At 40.3% G+C, this 14944-nt stretch overlaps 1 long non-coding RNA gene across 1 annotated transcript in view; it reads right to left on the bottom strand.

The window, feature by feature from the left end:
* Positions 1–634: 634 nt before the first annotated feature.
* The window catches only part of LOC134344941 (uncharacterized), a 115057-nt gene continuing 100747 nt past the window's right edge, over positions 635–14944 (bottom strand). Inside the window, exon 3 of the long non-coding RNA XR_010017569.1 lies at positions 635–1245. This is a non-coding gene — a long non-coding RNA (uncharacterized LOC134344941). The remainder of the gene's footprint in view (positions 1246–14944) is intronic.

The raw sequence follows: 14944 nt of genomic DNA, 5'->3' as shown, positions 1-14944 counted from the left end.
TCGTCTTGGAGAGTTAACTCCATTTAGCTATTTTTTTCACAAATTAAAAATACTTTTTTATTTTTGATGTTTTTCGGATTTTATGGTTGAAGATGTAAACCGTTCGCACAAACAACAATGGCATCTCTTTAAGTTATACATATTTTATGCAAATGAACTGATCATCTCTGAAAGCAATGTCACCTCATGCATGAGAGCTGAAGGATAAAGAAAAAAATCTAATGAAAGTCATGTTTTCGTGGAAAACAGGTTTTCTTAGTGATGAAATTCCAAATGCCAACAGAATCTTTCTTTGCAACACAAAAACTTTAAAAATTAATACTGTTATAACATTTAATATCCAAGTGATAACATTTAATATCCAAGTGTAGACAAACCATTTTTTCCAGCTTGTTAACTATTTCTAAAGGGGTAGATTACACTGAAGGATAACAGGCAGCTCTGCAGAGAAATACCAGCTAGCTACTGTCCATTTTTGAAATTCTGCACCTGTGCATTGCATCGTGGAAGGAAAAAAAAACACTGGAGGCCATGTGATAGTGCACCTGACAACACAGTCTGTCTCTGAACTCAACTCAACACTTGTAATGTGCAGAATGAATGGTGGGACACATTTCATATCTGGCCTTTTCACTCCATACCTGGCTCCATTCATCCAAAAGAGGTCACCAACATTCAGCAGAGAGAAGCCCCCGAAGGCAATTTTCAATTTAATTAACAACAATGTACCAGCTAATTTACATAAGTTGAATGTGCAGCCAAATAAATATCATATTTTTCAGTCTTTCACTGAAATGTTTATTTGTTTAAATCATGACAATGTTTCTTCTATTGCTTCCAAAGCATTTGATCACCAGAGATACAGTACATAGGAAGTGCAAGGGTTGTAAAGCAACACAATTTGTTGGAAAACTTCAGGATTCTTTGTGGGCAGGGCCTGCATGCCACCTATTGCTCATCCCATCGGATTTAATAGCTACGCCCTGTGAGCAGCAGGATGCTGGGAGTCACAGAACCACAAAGATGAAGTACAAATGGGGATATCCCAGAAGATAGTGAATGCCTGGTGTGGGGCAGAATGCAATGCAACCAGGGATCTAGATTTCAAAAATTTATCAAAGCATTAATGTTAATTCAATAAAAACAGCATAAAAGCACAAAACAAGTGAATGATTCATGCTCCAACCAGGTGAATTTTTTGGGGGCGATGCAGGTAGTAGATGAATATCCATGAGAGCTGGCAACCTAGAATGAAATATAGAACATAGAACATAAAATAGTACAGCACAGTACAGGCTCTTTGATCCACAATGTTGCGTTGACCCTTAAACCCTGCCTCCCATATAACCCCCCACTTTAAATTCCTCCATATACCAAATATCTTGGATAGAGTTTGGAAGTGGACATCTGGATTAGCACCAATATTGACAATGTGGACCTTGCCTCTTCGGCTTAACATCCTCTCGATGAGAACTGGTTTAGCCATTTTACTGCACGGAGCTGGAGCAAGCATGACTGACAAAGAAAATATCAACCATATCTAACATTTTGAAGGACATAATAATTCACTTCTGTTTATCTGTATTTATCATCAGAGAAACCAGGCCATTTTCAGCATTAATCATCAGTACAATTTTGCATTTCATTCTTAGAGGTATATCTTGAAAAGTTCTTCTATCCCCATTAAATCTCAAGGGAATGTAACTTAAAGAATTAGAGGTCAAAGTTAGACTTGCTGTACTTATGATTTTCATTTCATTTCATTGAGAAATGTAGCTCCAGATGCCACAACCTCTGTTGAAGTTCAGGGACTGTGATGTGGAAAAATTAGAGGAATTATAGGACAGACCAGAGTTTTAAGTCTCTTTTCTGCATTCAAAAACAGTGATGAGTTCCTGGGACACCCATGGACTGGGCCAGGATGTTCAACCAGATGTCAGACTGGCAGACCAGCAACAGACGAGAGCTGGTGTCTCCCCCAGGATCAGCAATTTGTCAGTGGGTTCTTAAATCAGAGTTCCAGGTGGGCAGGAAGAACAAAGTCCAATGACCCCTTGAGTTCATGAATTGGTGAGCTCGGAGATCGAGGCCTCATGTTCAGGGTCCCATCATTGGTGAGTCCAGAGTTCCCGGCCTGGTGTTCATTGATCAGTGATCCTGGGGTACAATTGAGGTCTGAGGGCTCAAGTAGAGGTCCAGAACTCAAGGTATATTGGGCGGAGACCTGGGACTGCAAAACTCTGCGAGTCCGCGGTGTAGTCAAAGGCCCAATGTCTGCATGTCTGAGTCTGAATCAGAATCTGTACCTGAGTTTAATGAAGGCTGCAGGCTGAAGAAGACAGCTTGTCTTGGGGTACAAGGACTGCATATATGCATTGGTGGGAGGGAGAAATGGGGCTTGTTTTACTGTAGGGTTTTGTTATTTGTTGTGTTCAATTTTGTTATGCTCCATATTGTAGTGCCAAGCATTGTATGTTTTGATGCTAACATGATAAATAAACTTTAATCTTGATTCATTAATACTAATTGTCTTAAGATAAGAATGTGATAAAATTATCTTTGCTGAGTAAGTCATCAAGAGAAGTGGATTTTGCAGATAGCAGACTTTTACTGTTCATTGTGATTCACTGTATGTATGTCAGGTAATCTCAAAAACGTGTCATTGCAGAAGTAAAAACGGGGCTGAGTTATACTGGTAATATTGGTAGAAACAACACCAACTGGTACGCAACAAGTTTTCAACTTCACTAAAGCCTTTGTCTCCATCAGTTAGAATGCTATTCTCAAACTTAGTAGAATTCCACAGAAGTTCATCTCCATTCTATGATAAAATAAAGAATAGCTTTATTTGGCACATGTACATTGCAACATTGAAACATACAGTGAAATCAATTTTTGCGTGAACTATCAACACAGTCCAAAAATATGCTTAGAGAAACCTGCAAGTGTTAGCATGCTTCCAGCAGCAACATTTCATTCCTACAATTTGCTAACTTTAACCCATAAGACTTTGAAATATGAAAGGAAACTGGAGCACCCCGAGGAAACTCACACAGCCTTAATCCAAACTGATAGATTTACAACAAAGACAATTTCAGTGAAGAACAGCTGCAATCAAATCTACATCATTGCCCCGCACATTTCTCAATCTTTCTTGCACCAGCGTTGCACCTCATTACCAACAGGAGTGGAGCTAATCTTCTGAAATAGTAGAAAACGTTTCAATCTACGTTGACTACATTCCATAACCAAGATGACCAGACAATGAGAAATTGAGCTGCACAATGCAGAAGATGCCTATGTTTGCATGGAGGTTCAACTCATGGTCATCATCTACAAATTCACAAAAGCTGGTAAGAAAATGGGCCTTAAGCTCTATTTCCCAAAGATAATAGTCCCCTACCAGCCTTCCCATGCTGCCATCCAAAACCAAATGTTCATAGTTAGACCCTGGAAAATATTAACCACTTCTCCTATGTCAGGAACCACTTCCTGGTCAAGACAGACATTGATAATGAACTTCACCAATGCCTTCAATGACTCAGTATAGCTTTTGATATTTGAAGGAAAAGATATTTAAAAATCAAGTCTTCAAACCTAGCACAAATCTAATGGTCTACTTGGCAGAAGTAATTCATAACTGAACTGACTTACTGAAATACAGAAAGTTCTTTGTTTTTGTGATTACCTTATTTTCTTCTGAGGTTTGATGTTGGACACAGCTACTGTTGGCAGAATTTCAGATGGTGATAAGGCAGAATACAGGAGAGAGATAGATCAGCTGGTTGAGTGGTGTTGCAATAACCAACTTGCACTCAACATCAGTGAGACCAAGGAATTCATTGTGGTTTCAGGGGAAAAAAAATCAAGCTAACACATCGGTCTCATTGCGAGATCTGCAATGGAAAGGTTGAGATGTTTCAAGGTCCTAGGTGTGTCACAACTACAGATTCGGCAGCGCAGTAGATACGGCAATTGCGCTTGTGAATTTGCAAGTGTCAGCTACTTATTATTTAATCATGATAGTGTTTAACTCCATATTTGTCATTGTAGTGCTTGTCAAGACTTGGACAGAGCATAGCAATGCTTAGCTGCTGTTTTGCAATCGGCCTTCCCTGAGATATTGGACTTTCAAGTCAACTGACTCTGAAGACTAGCGGTATCTGTTTAATGTTTAGATGTTCTTTTCAGCTGCAATGCAGACTTCGTTTTCCTTTTGAGCGTTTTAGTTAATGGCCCTGTTTTATTTTCCCTTTAACACTGTTCATATTGAAGTCTGTGAACTATCGACCTACTTTAGTGCCTGTCACTCCACACTTGGGCCATATCCAAACCTGGTAACAAGGATCTATTCTGGCCGCAACAGGTTGATGCAATTACTAAAAAGGCATAACAGCAGCTATATTTCATAAGGAGTTTGAGAAGCCTTACTATGTCATCAAAGACTCACAAGTTTCTGCAGATGTACCATGGAGAGCATTCCAACTGGTTACATCACCATCTGGTATGGAGGGGCCACTGCACAGGATTGGCAAAAGCTGCAGAAAGTTATAAACTCAGCCAGCTCCACCATGGGCACTAGCCTCCCAGCATCGAGGACACCTTCAAAAGGCAATACAGTACCTCAAAAAGGCAGCATTCATCATTAAGGGACCCCTTAACCCAAAACGTGCCCTCTTCTCACTGTTACCATCATGGACAAGGTACAGAAGCATGAAGACACATAATGCACATTTTAGGAACAGTTTCTTCCCCTCTGTCATCAAATTTCTGAATGGACAATTAACTGTTCTATATTATCTCACTTTTTTGTTTTTTTTTTGCTCTCTTTTTCCACTACTTAATTGTTTATATATACAAATATACCTTATTGTAATTTATATTTTTATTATATATTGCAATGTACTGTTGCCACAACACAACAAATTTCATGACATAGTGTATGCAGTGATATTAAACCCAATTCTGATTCTATTCTTAGCCTTTTTTATGAAAGTACTTTTGAGAAAATACACGATGAGTTCACTGTTTGCAGTTGTCAGTTTTTTTCTGCATTGGGTAGCCCTTTTCTATTTAAAATTCTAGCAAATAAGCATCTTATCACAAGGTTCCACATGGTAGGCTTATTCAGAAAGTCAGAAGGCATGGGATCCAGGGAAGTTTCGCCAGATGGATTCAGAATTGGCTTGCCTGCAGAAGGCAGAAGGTGGTGGTGGAGGGAATACATTCAGATTGGGGGATTGTGACTAGTGGTGTCCCACAAGGATCTGCTCTGGGACCTCTACTTTTCGTGATTTTTATTAACGACCTGGATGTGGGGGTAGAAGGTTGGGTTGGCAAGTTTGCAGACGACACAAAGGTTGGTTGTGTTGTAGATAGTGTAGAAGATTGTCAAAGATTGCAGAGAGGCATTGATAGGATGCAGAAGTGGGCTGAGAAGTGGCAGATGGAGTTCAACCCGGAGAAGTGTGAGGTGGTACACTTTGGAAGGACAAACTCTAAGGCAGAGTACAAAGTAAATGGCAGGGTACTTGGTAGTGTGGAGGAGCAGAGGGATCTGGGGGTACATGTCCACAGATCCCTGAAAGTTGCCTCACAGGTAGATAGGGTAGTTAAGAAAGCTTATGGGGTGTTAGTTTTCATCAGTCGAGGGATAGAGTTTAAGAGTCGCGATGTAATGATGCACCTCTGTGAAACTCTAGTTAGGCCACACTTGGAGTGTTGTGTCCAGTTCTGGTCGTCTCACTATAGGAAGGATGTGGAAGCACTGGAAAGGGTACAGAGGAGATTTACCAGAATGCTGCCTGGTTTAGAAAGTATGCATTATGATCAGAGATTAAGGGAGCTAGGGCTTTACTCTTTGGAGAGAAGGAGGATGAGAGGAGGCATGATAGAGGTGTACAAGATAATAAGAGGAATGGATAGAGTGGATAGCCAGCGCCTCTTCCCCAGGGCACTACTGCTCAGTACAAGAGGACATGGCTTTAAGGTAAGGGGTGAGAAGTTCAAGGGGGATATTAGAGGAAGGTTTTTTACTCAGAGAGTGGTTGGTGCGTGGAATGCACTGCCTGAGTCAGTGGTGGAGACAGATACACTAGTAAAGTTTAAGAGACTACTAGACAGGTATATGGAGGAATTTAAGGTGGGGGCTTATATGGGAGGCAGTGTTTGAGTGTCAGCACAACATTATGGGCCGAAGGGCCTGTACTGTGCTGTAGTATTCTATGTTCTATGTTCTATTAACTCTTTTATGGCTACTGAGGCAGTGTTAAAATCTGCATTATCAAGACCACTATGTCCCCAAAAATCTTTTCAATGTCTTTTTCAGATGTATCTATGTCATCCATGGAATGTAAAAGAAATGGATCCATCATGCAGACGCAGCATGGATTCAGCAAAGGCAGGACCGGTTTGACAAGCTTTGAGGATATAATGAGTGCAGTGGATAGAGGGGAACAGATGAATGTTATTTACTTGGATTTTCAGAAGGTGTTCAATAAGGTGCTGCATAAAAGACTTATCCATAAGATAAGGATACATAGAGTTGAGGGTGATGTATTAGCAAGGATAGAGGATTGGGTAACTAATAGAAAGCAGAGAGTAAAGATACATGTGTGTTACTCTGGTTGGCAATCAGTCATGAGTGGTGTGCAGCAGGGGTCGGTGCTGGGCCCATAACTGTTCATGATATACATTAACAATCTGGAAGAGGGAACCAAGTGGAGTGTATTTAAGTTTGCTGATGATAGTAAATTGAGTGGAAAAACAAATTATGCAGAAGATTTGTGTCTGCAGAAAGATATAAATAGATATGGCAAGGGTCTTGCAGATGGAGTACAATGTTGGTAAATGCGAGGTCATCCACTTTGGAAGGAAAACTGGAAGATCAGATCATTACTTAAGTGGTAAAAACAATGTCTCATGCTGTTGTGCAGAGGGGCTTGGGAGTGTTTGTGCATGAATCAGAAAAAGTTCGTTTACAGGTGCAGCAGGCTATCAAGAAGGCAAATGGAATGTTAGCCTTCATTGCTAGAGGGATTGAATTTAAGAGCAGGGAGATGCTGCAACTGTTCAGGGTACTGGTCAGGCCACACCTGGAATACTGTTTGCAGTTCTGGTCTCCTTTACTTGTGGAAGGGTATACTGGCTTTGGAGGCAGTACATTTGAGGTTCACCAGGTTGATTCCAGAGATGAGGGGGTTAGACTATGAGGAGAGATTGAATTGCCTTGGACTGTATTTGTGGGAATTCAGAAGAATGAGAGGAGGTCTTATAGAAACATAAAATTATGAAAAGGATAGATAAGATAGAGGCAGGAAAGTTGTTTCTGCCGGTAGGTGAGACTAGAACTAGGGGACATTGCCTCAAGATTCAGGGGAGTGAATTTTAGGACAGAGATGGGGAGGAACTAATTTTCCCAGAGAGTGATTGATCTGTGGAATTTTCTGCAATGGAGGCTACCTCAGTAAATATATTTAAGACAAGGTTGGATAGATTTTTGCATAGAACAAGAATTAAGGGTTATGGGAAAAAGGCAGGAAGGTGGAGATGAGTCTATGGCCAGGTCAGTCATGGTCTTATTGAATGGTGGAGCAAGCTCGATGGGCCAGATGAATAGATAGATAGATGCTATAGATGCTATAGCAAATAGATGCTCCTATTTCTTATGTTCTATGTAAATATGTATACTGTATTTCCTATCTTTACTGTTTTCAATTTATTGGCTTTATTCTGATGGGTTACACATTTTTAACACATTCTTTCTCTTAGTCCTCTCTCCCTCTTTGTTTTTGGATAATTTACAGATTGAATCAATTTACAGTATTAACTCACATGCAAATTTAAAAAAAACAGTTACTAGTAATGGCTGGGACAATAACTGTGATTTAATAATTTTAAACTCTAATAGGTATGGATGATTTTATGTCTTTTAAAGGTTGCATTTGGGGTGAGGAAGACATGACTAAGTGGAAAACTGCAGCCTGTTTACTTGTAGGTATAAAGCTGTGGCCTTGGAATTTTGCAAAGTAACAAAGACAAGTGCACATCACAGCAGAGAACTGAATACATTCTGTATTAACATCTGCCTTAAGACTAAGTGTCAGGTTTTCAGACGTTGTAAATCGCTCCTAATAGGGTTCCACTGCCCGGCTGAGACTTGTTCTATCTTCCAAGTGATCCACATAAATGAAAAGTCAATTGAAGTACAAAATATAACATTATGCAAGTCTCTTTTCCTAACCTGTTTCTTAGGCTGAAGTATAGTTTACTTCCATTCTAGCTCTGTTGTTCAGAGATGCCTGCTGTGATCTTTATGGGAGATGCTGACACTATAGTTTGGAAAGAAGTGCCCCCCCCACCCCACCTTTTACCATGTTGTCTTGACTTTCATGTGCTCACAGCAAAAAGAGGATTCCTGGTGCTGTCCCTTTTGTTCCTTCTCTGTTTCCATTGATCACAAGGCAGGGGTTCAGTGATGAACCTTTGAGAAATGTTTTGTCTAACCTTCAGGATATCTCTTGCTGCAGTAGAGCTTGAAATTATCATATACTGAAGATCACGTCCGTTGTATGATTTAGAGGATGGAGTTCACACTGCAGTTCAGGGAGAGCCATTGGAAGAGAAAGAACGAGGAGCGCCCTAGTGATGACCCTTTGGCAGGTAGACCCCCTTAACACAAATCTTCAATACTGTTATGTGCACTGAAATATGCTCCACTGCCGTTACAATATCAAAATCTCCATTACAATCCATACAAACAGTTTGCTAAGACTTTAATAGAGGTATCTTTCAATGTATCCCTGTTGTTATCTGGTCCGTGTTATCTTTTTCTCAAAAAGTTCACAAATCACCAGGGGCATTGAACAAACATCAGGTCTTCTTAACACTTAATATCATGGTCACACCGTCCATTGTCTTAAACAGCAGGTGCAGAAAAAAACTAATTTTAGCTGACAAGTCGATGCATTTGTGCTTAACTAGACACTAGACACTAGACTTCGCTTTTTTCACAGAAAACGTATAAGGTTTTGAAATAAAATCCTTCCTCATTGACAGAGAGGGAAGTTCAGTTACCTCCCTTAGCTTTGTTTAGTAATTCTCAGTAAAAAACATTAATTAATGCTGAACGCAACTGGACTCTTTTCAGGCTGAATTGTAACTACCAAACATGCGCTGGGATTCATCTCTGGTCGTGAATTGCACCTGCACCAATGACATCATTTGCCCAGAAATGTAGAATGTCCAGGAAACTCCACTTCTGGAATAAGAGGACAATTTAAAGGAGTAGGTCCCAGCTGGGAATCCAGATCAGTTGAAACTTTTTTAATGTAATGATACATTGGTTATCCTCAGGCTTTCACCATTACTACACACACTTAAACCACCACAAGAACCACAACTGTCTGCTATTATAAGATGATACTCACTTAACAAACACCCCCAGAACCTTCCCCACTGATCTACCCACATCCACAACTACTTCTGACTCCTTTTTGACAATCAAATCTGTGTCCATATCATGATAACCTGGAAATGTCCATACAAGACTCCTCACCTTCACACTTCAAATAGGCTTTCGATCCTTACGTACTGACCTGTTCTCCCCCATGCCTCCCCAGATGCCACACCATTCCCTATCTTATCTGAGACTTTCCTTTACCTACACAGGGGGGCAACACCTTTGCCCAAGTGTGCAATGCCCAATAATGCTACTGGGTGTTTCATGAACAAGAGAACATGACTTCAAAATCAGGGATTGGTCATTTAAAACTGAGATGCACAGAAATTCATCTTTTCAGAAGGTAGCAAGTCCTTGGAATTTGCTTCCAAAAAAGGTGGTGGACGCCAGATTTTTAAATGCATTTAAAGTGGAGGTAAATAAATATTTGATAGATTGAGGAACACTCACAACGTGCTGGAGGAACTCAGCAGGTCAGTCAGCATCAGTTGAAAAGATTAGTCGACGTTTCGGGCCAAAACCCTTCGTCAAGACTGAAGGAAGGACTTTGGGGAGGGTTTGAAGAATGCTGGTAGTTGAAAAAAAACAGTAATTTGAAAGACAAAGGGGTGGGGGAGGGGAAGCAGGGAGGTGATTGGCAGGAGAACAATGCGCAGTAGTAGAAGGAGGCGGAACTATGAGGGAGGTGATGTGAAATAGGGATAGAGGAAGGGAGGGGGAGGGAATTACCGGAAGTTGGAGAATTCTATGTTCGTACCATGATAGATTGAGGAATTGAAGGATATAGGGCAGAGAAACAAAAGAGGAGTTGATGCTGGAATTTATCAGCCATGATAATTTTGAATAATGGAGCAGGCATTAGGGACCTGGTACCTTATTGCTGCTCCTATTTTCCTGTGTTCCTATGTACTGAATTTTGCAGCATGGGCCCAAAATTCATGCCTCAATGTTTATCATGCCTTCCTCATGTGAGTAAATCTCCATCTGATCTCATTTGTGGACACCTATTTCGACACGCATGCACTTGTGAGGATTTTTTTAATGGGACTTAATATAGAAATATGTATGCCAGTTAATAACTGGTTTCCTTTGTGAAATTAATTAGATGCAAATTAATAGCCCCATATTTGCATATTGTAGCAGTGTTGTGCTCAGTGGAAGATTTGACAGATTAGCTTCTGTTGTTGTTTTTAGTGGCAGAAAATTCAAAACAATTGTCACCTTGAAGGCAATGATCATTGTTTTGCTCGCAGTTATTCCAGATATTGGTGATTCAGTAATTAACATGATATAAAAGTGCCAGACAATGACCACCTCCAACTAAATTATAACTGCCCTTATAATATTCAATGGAATTACAATTACTAAGTGTCCCACCATCAATGCTTTTAACTACAAGTTTAACTCAATGAGCCACATAAATACTGGCCAGAGACTGTGTATCCTAAGATACTAGCTGATTTCCTGACATTCCAAAGTCCTTCTATTATCTACAATATACATTTGCTAGAATAAAGTGACCATCCTGACTGGTACCCCATACACCACTCTGAATATCCATTCCCATTGTGGCTACTGGGTTTGACATCTTCAACTGCAGTTCTTATCCTGGCAACGCCATTTCTCAAACCTGTGACCTAAACCACCAATAAATGAGAAATGAGAGCTGGCAAAGACTTGATGGCCAGAATGACCTAATCCATGGTGTAGGAATATAAGAAGCAGACACAATAAATGGCAGTACAGACATGAAAACACTATCCTGACTTGCAAATATGTCATTGTTCCTTCATCTGTAATGGGTCTAAGTCCTGGAATCCAGCAGCATTGTGGAAATACTTTCACAGGTAGACTGCAAATATTAGAACCATAGAACCATAGAACACTACAGCACAGAAAGCAAGCCATTTGACCCTTCTAGTCTGTGCCAAAACTTTATTCCGCTAGTCAAATTGACCTGCACCCAGTCCAGACCTCTCCCATCCATGTACCAATCCAATTTATTCTTAAAACTTAAGAGTGAGCCCTCATTTACCACATCAGATGGCAGCACGTTCCACACTCCCACCACTCTCTGAGTGAAGAAGTTCCCCCTAATGTTCCCCCTAAACCTTTCCCCTTTCACCCTAAAGCCATGTCCTCTTGGATTTATCTCTCCTAATCTAAATGGAAAGAGCCTACTTGCATTTACTCTGTCTATACCACTCATAATTTTGTAAACCTCTAACAAATCCCCCCTCATTCTTCTACACTCCAAGGAATAAAGTCCTAACCTGTTCAATCTTTCCTTGTGACTCAACTCCTGAAGACCCGGCAACATCCTAGTAAAACCTCTCTGCACTTTTTCAATCTTACTGATATCCTTCCTATAGTTAGGTGACCAGAACTGCACACAATACTCCACACTTGGCCTCACCAATGTCTTATACAACCTCACCATAACATCCCAACTCCTATACTCAATACGTTGATTTATGAATGCCAGGATGCCAAAAGCCTTCTTTACAACCCTGTCTACCTGTGACGCCACTTTCAGGGAATTATGTATCTGAACTCCCAGATGCCTTTGTTCCTCCACACTCCTCAGTGCCCTACCATTTACTGTGTATGTCCTACCTTGATTTGTCCTTCCAAAATGCAACACCTCACACTTGTCTGCATTAAATTCCATCTGCCATTTTCTGGCCCATTTTTCCAGTTGGTCCAGATCCCTCTGTAAGCTTCGAAAGCCTCTAATTTTAGTGTCATCAGTAAATTTGCTGATCCAATTTATCACGTTATAATTTAGATCATTGATATATACAACAAACAACAATGGTCCCAACACAGATCCCTGAGGCACACCACTAGTCACAGGCCTCCAGTCCGAGAGGCAATCATCCACTACCACTCTCTGTCTTCTCCCACACAGACAATTTCGAATCCAGTTTACAACCTCTCCATGGATACCTAGTGTCTGAACCTTCTGAACTAACCTCCCATGTGGGACCTTGTCAAAGGCCTTACTAAAGTCCATGTAGACAACATCCACAACCTTTCCTTCATCTACTTTCTTGGTAACCTCCTCGAAAATCTCTACAAGATTCGTTAAACACGATCTACCACACACAAAGCCATGCTGACTTACCCTTAATCAGCCCTTGGCTGTCCAAATACTTGTATATCCGATCTCTCAGAACACCTTCCAATAATTTACCTACTACTGATGTCAGCCTCACTGGCCTGTAATTACCTGGTTTACTTTTGGAGCCTTTTTTATACAACAGAACAATATGAGCTACCCTCCAATCCTCCGGCACCGCACCCGTGGCTAAGGACATTTTAAATATTTCTGCCAGGGCCCCTGCAATTTCTACACTAGTCTCTCTCAAGGTCTGAGGAAATATCATGTCAGGCCGGGGAGATTTATCTACTTTTATTCGCTGTAAGTCAGCAAACACCTCCTCCTCTTTAATCTCTATGTATTCCATGACTCAGTGTACCTTCCTGACAGCACTTATTAATGGCAACGTTTGCCAGAAATGCTCATGTCCTGAAAAATAAATAATAAGATAAAACTTAATTGCAGGTATGAAAGAGCTTCCATGTGCAAATCTTCTTAGAAGTGTTCAGCAATCATTGTCTTGATAAGAACAGCAATGCTTTGAGCATCTAACATCAAAACAAATCCGTACTCCATGCTTCTGCTACCAAGTGGCTTTTTGGAGGACCATATCTACTTGAAGGTTGACAGTCTTTTAAGAGAATTGATAAACTAAGGTCATGGCTGCTTTCTAAATGAAATTGAGATGGTGCATATGAGGTCATCAATTATCTGCCATGCCTTCTATATTACAACAGAGCTAATTCATCAGTGAAGTACTCTATTTACTGGATTATATCTTTGTATATACTCAGTTGGTGAAAGGTTTACATAAGCACAAAACCGTTCCTTTCTTTCCCTCACATCTGATTTGGTTGATGCCTAAGAGGAGAAACAGCTGCAGAGTCTGACCCTTTCAAAATTAAAAAAAAACCTCTACTGTGCCTGTGGCAGAAAATTATCCTCATTTATTTATTTGAGAATTATCTAGCTCAAGATCCAGACTTGGGCACCAGGTGTGTGCTATCTCTGTCACAAAAACACAAGAAAATGGTGCAGTGCAGGTTCCAGATTGTGGCCTAATTCCTGGCCCTTCTGGTATACTCTTGGCACACTGAAGGTGGGACGTACTAGAGGAGACTGGAGGCTTTGGATTTTGAGAAATATTCATCTCAGTGCTGTAAATGTTACTCAAATATAGAATCAAAATACTTCCATTTCACTGTATTGAATGCAAGGTTCATTGTGCTGCTTCACTCTAAAGATTGCAGAGGTAACTTTCAGTGTGCACAATGTCAGTAATCATTTAAGAAAATGTTGAGAATGCTATATTTGTTCTTAATGTTACCATTTCAGGAGAGGGATAGGCAACCAGCATTCATTATTTTTGATTAGCAGGTGTGATAAAATACATGTTTGAATGGCATTGGCAGTGAAGTTGTGATTGTGCATGGAAGGTACCTGATCAAAAGGCATTTCAATATTCATCATAAGCTATTAACAGACCCCTTGGTCAAGGCAATAATCAGTGCTTACTGAACCACTCTCTGTTTGCATTGCTAAGCCGAATAAGGAGGAGGATTGAGTCTTGCTTCTCTGAGGATGGTCAACTTGTCCAGGTGGAGAGGCTTGTAAGTTCCTGAGATTCCAAGAGTAATGCCATCTGCTAGGGTCACCCATGGCAGTAAGGTCAAGGAGTTTCCAGACAAAGAGAGACACAACCAAGACCTCAGTGGTGGAGATGGCAGAAGGTGATGATACATCACAATGTCAGTGAAGGAGGAGGAGCACTGATCCCCAGTTGTCTTGCAAGTCATGCCACTGGACCCAAAATCTGATCTGTCAAGGACTATGTAGTGGTTGCTCATGCAACAGCCTTTCCACATTAAACAAAGTCACACACAGGCATTATTCTTCATTAAGGGAATAATCTCTTGAGAGAATTTGCTCAGTTCGAGAGATTGCACTACAAGTCATGTCCTCCTAAGTCCCAACATGCATATGCTATCCACTATCCTACCATGAGCCAATAGGCTGGTCCTGGACTTATTTCATAACTTACTGGCATAATTTACATATTACTATTTAACTATTTATGGTTCTATTACTATTTATTATTTATGGTGCAACTGTAATGAAAACCAATTTCTCTTGGGATCAATAAAGTATGACTATGACTATGACTATAACACTATCCACACATTACATAATGTGCATGATAGTAGAATCACAATAAATGTAATCGCATCATGAATATAATGAATGTATTAATAGAGTTTACTCCAAAAAAAGGCATTAATGATTTGAATGAAATAATAGGTTCCAGCAAGAAGAAAATGTTTGGCAAATGTACTTGGTGATGAGTTATGGCTCGCCTTCTCTTTAAAACAATAAATGGTCCT

The sequence above is a fragment of the Mobula hypostoma genome, chromosome 4 (genome assembly GCF_963921235.1).
Source record: "Mobula hypostoma chromosome 4, sMobHyp1.1, whole genome shotgun sequence".
Taxonomy (NCBI): domain Eukaryota; kingdom Metazoa; phylum Chordata; class Chondrichthyes; order Myliobatiformes; family Myliobatidae; genus Mobula; species Mobula hypostoma.
This window is presented reverse-complemented; position numbering and strand designations above follow the sequence as displayed.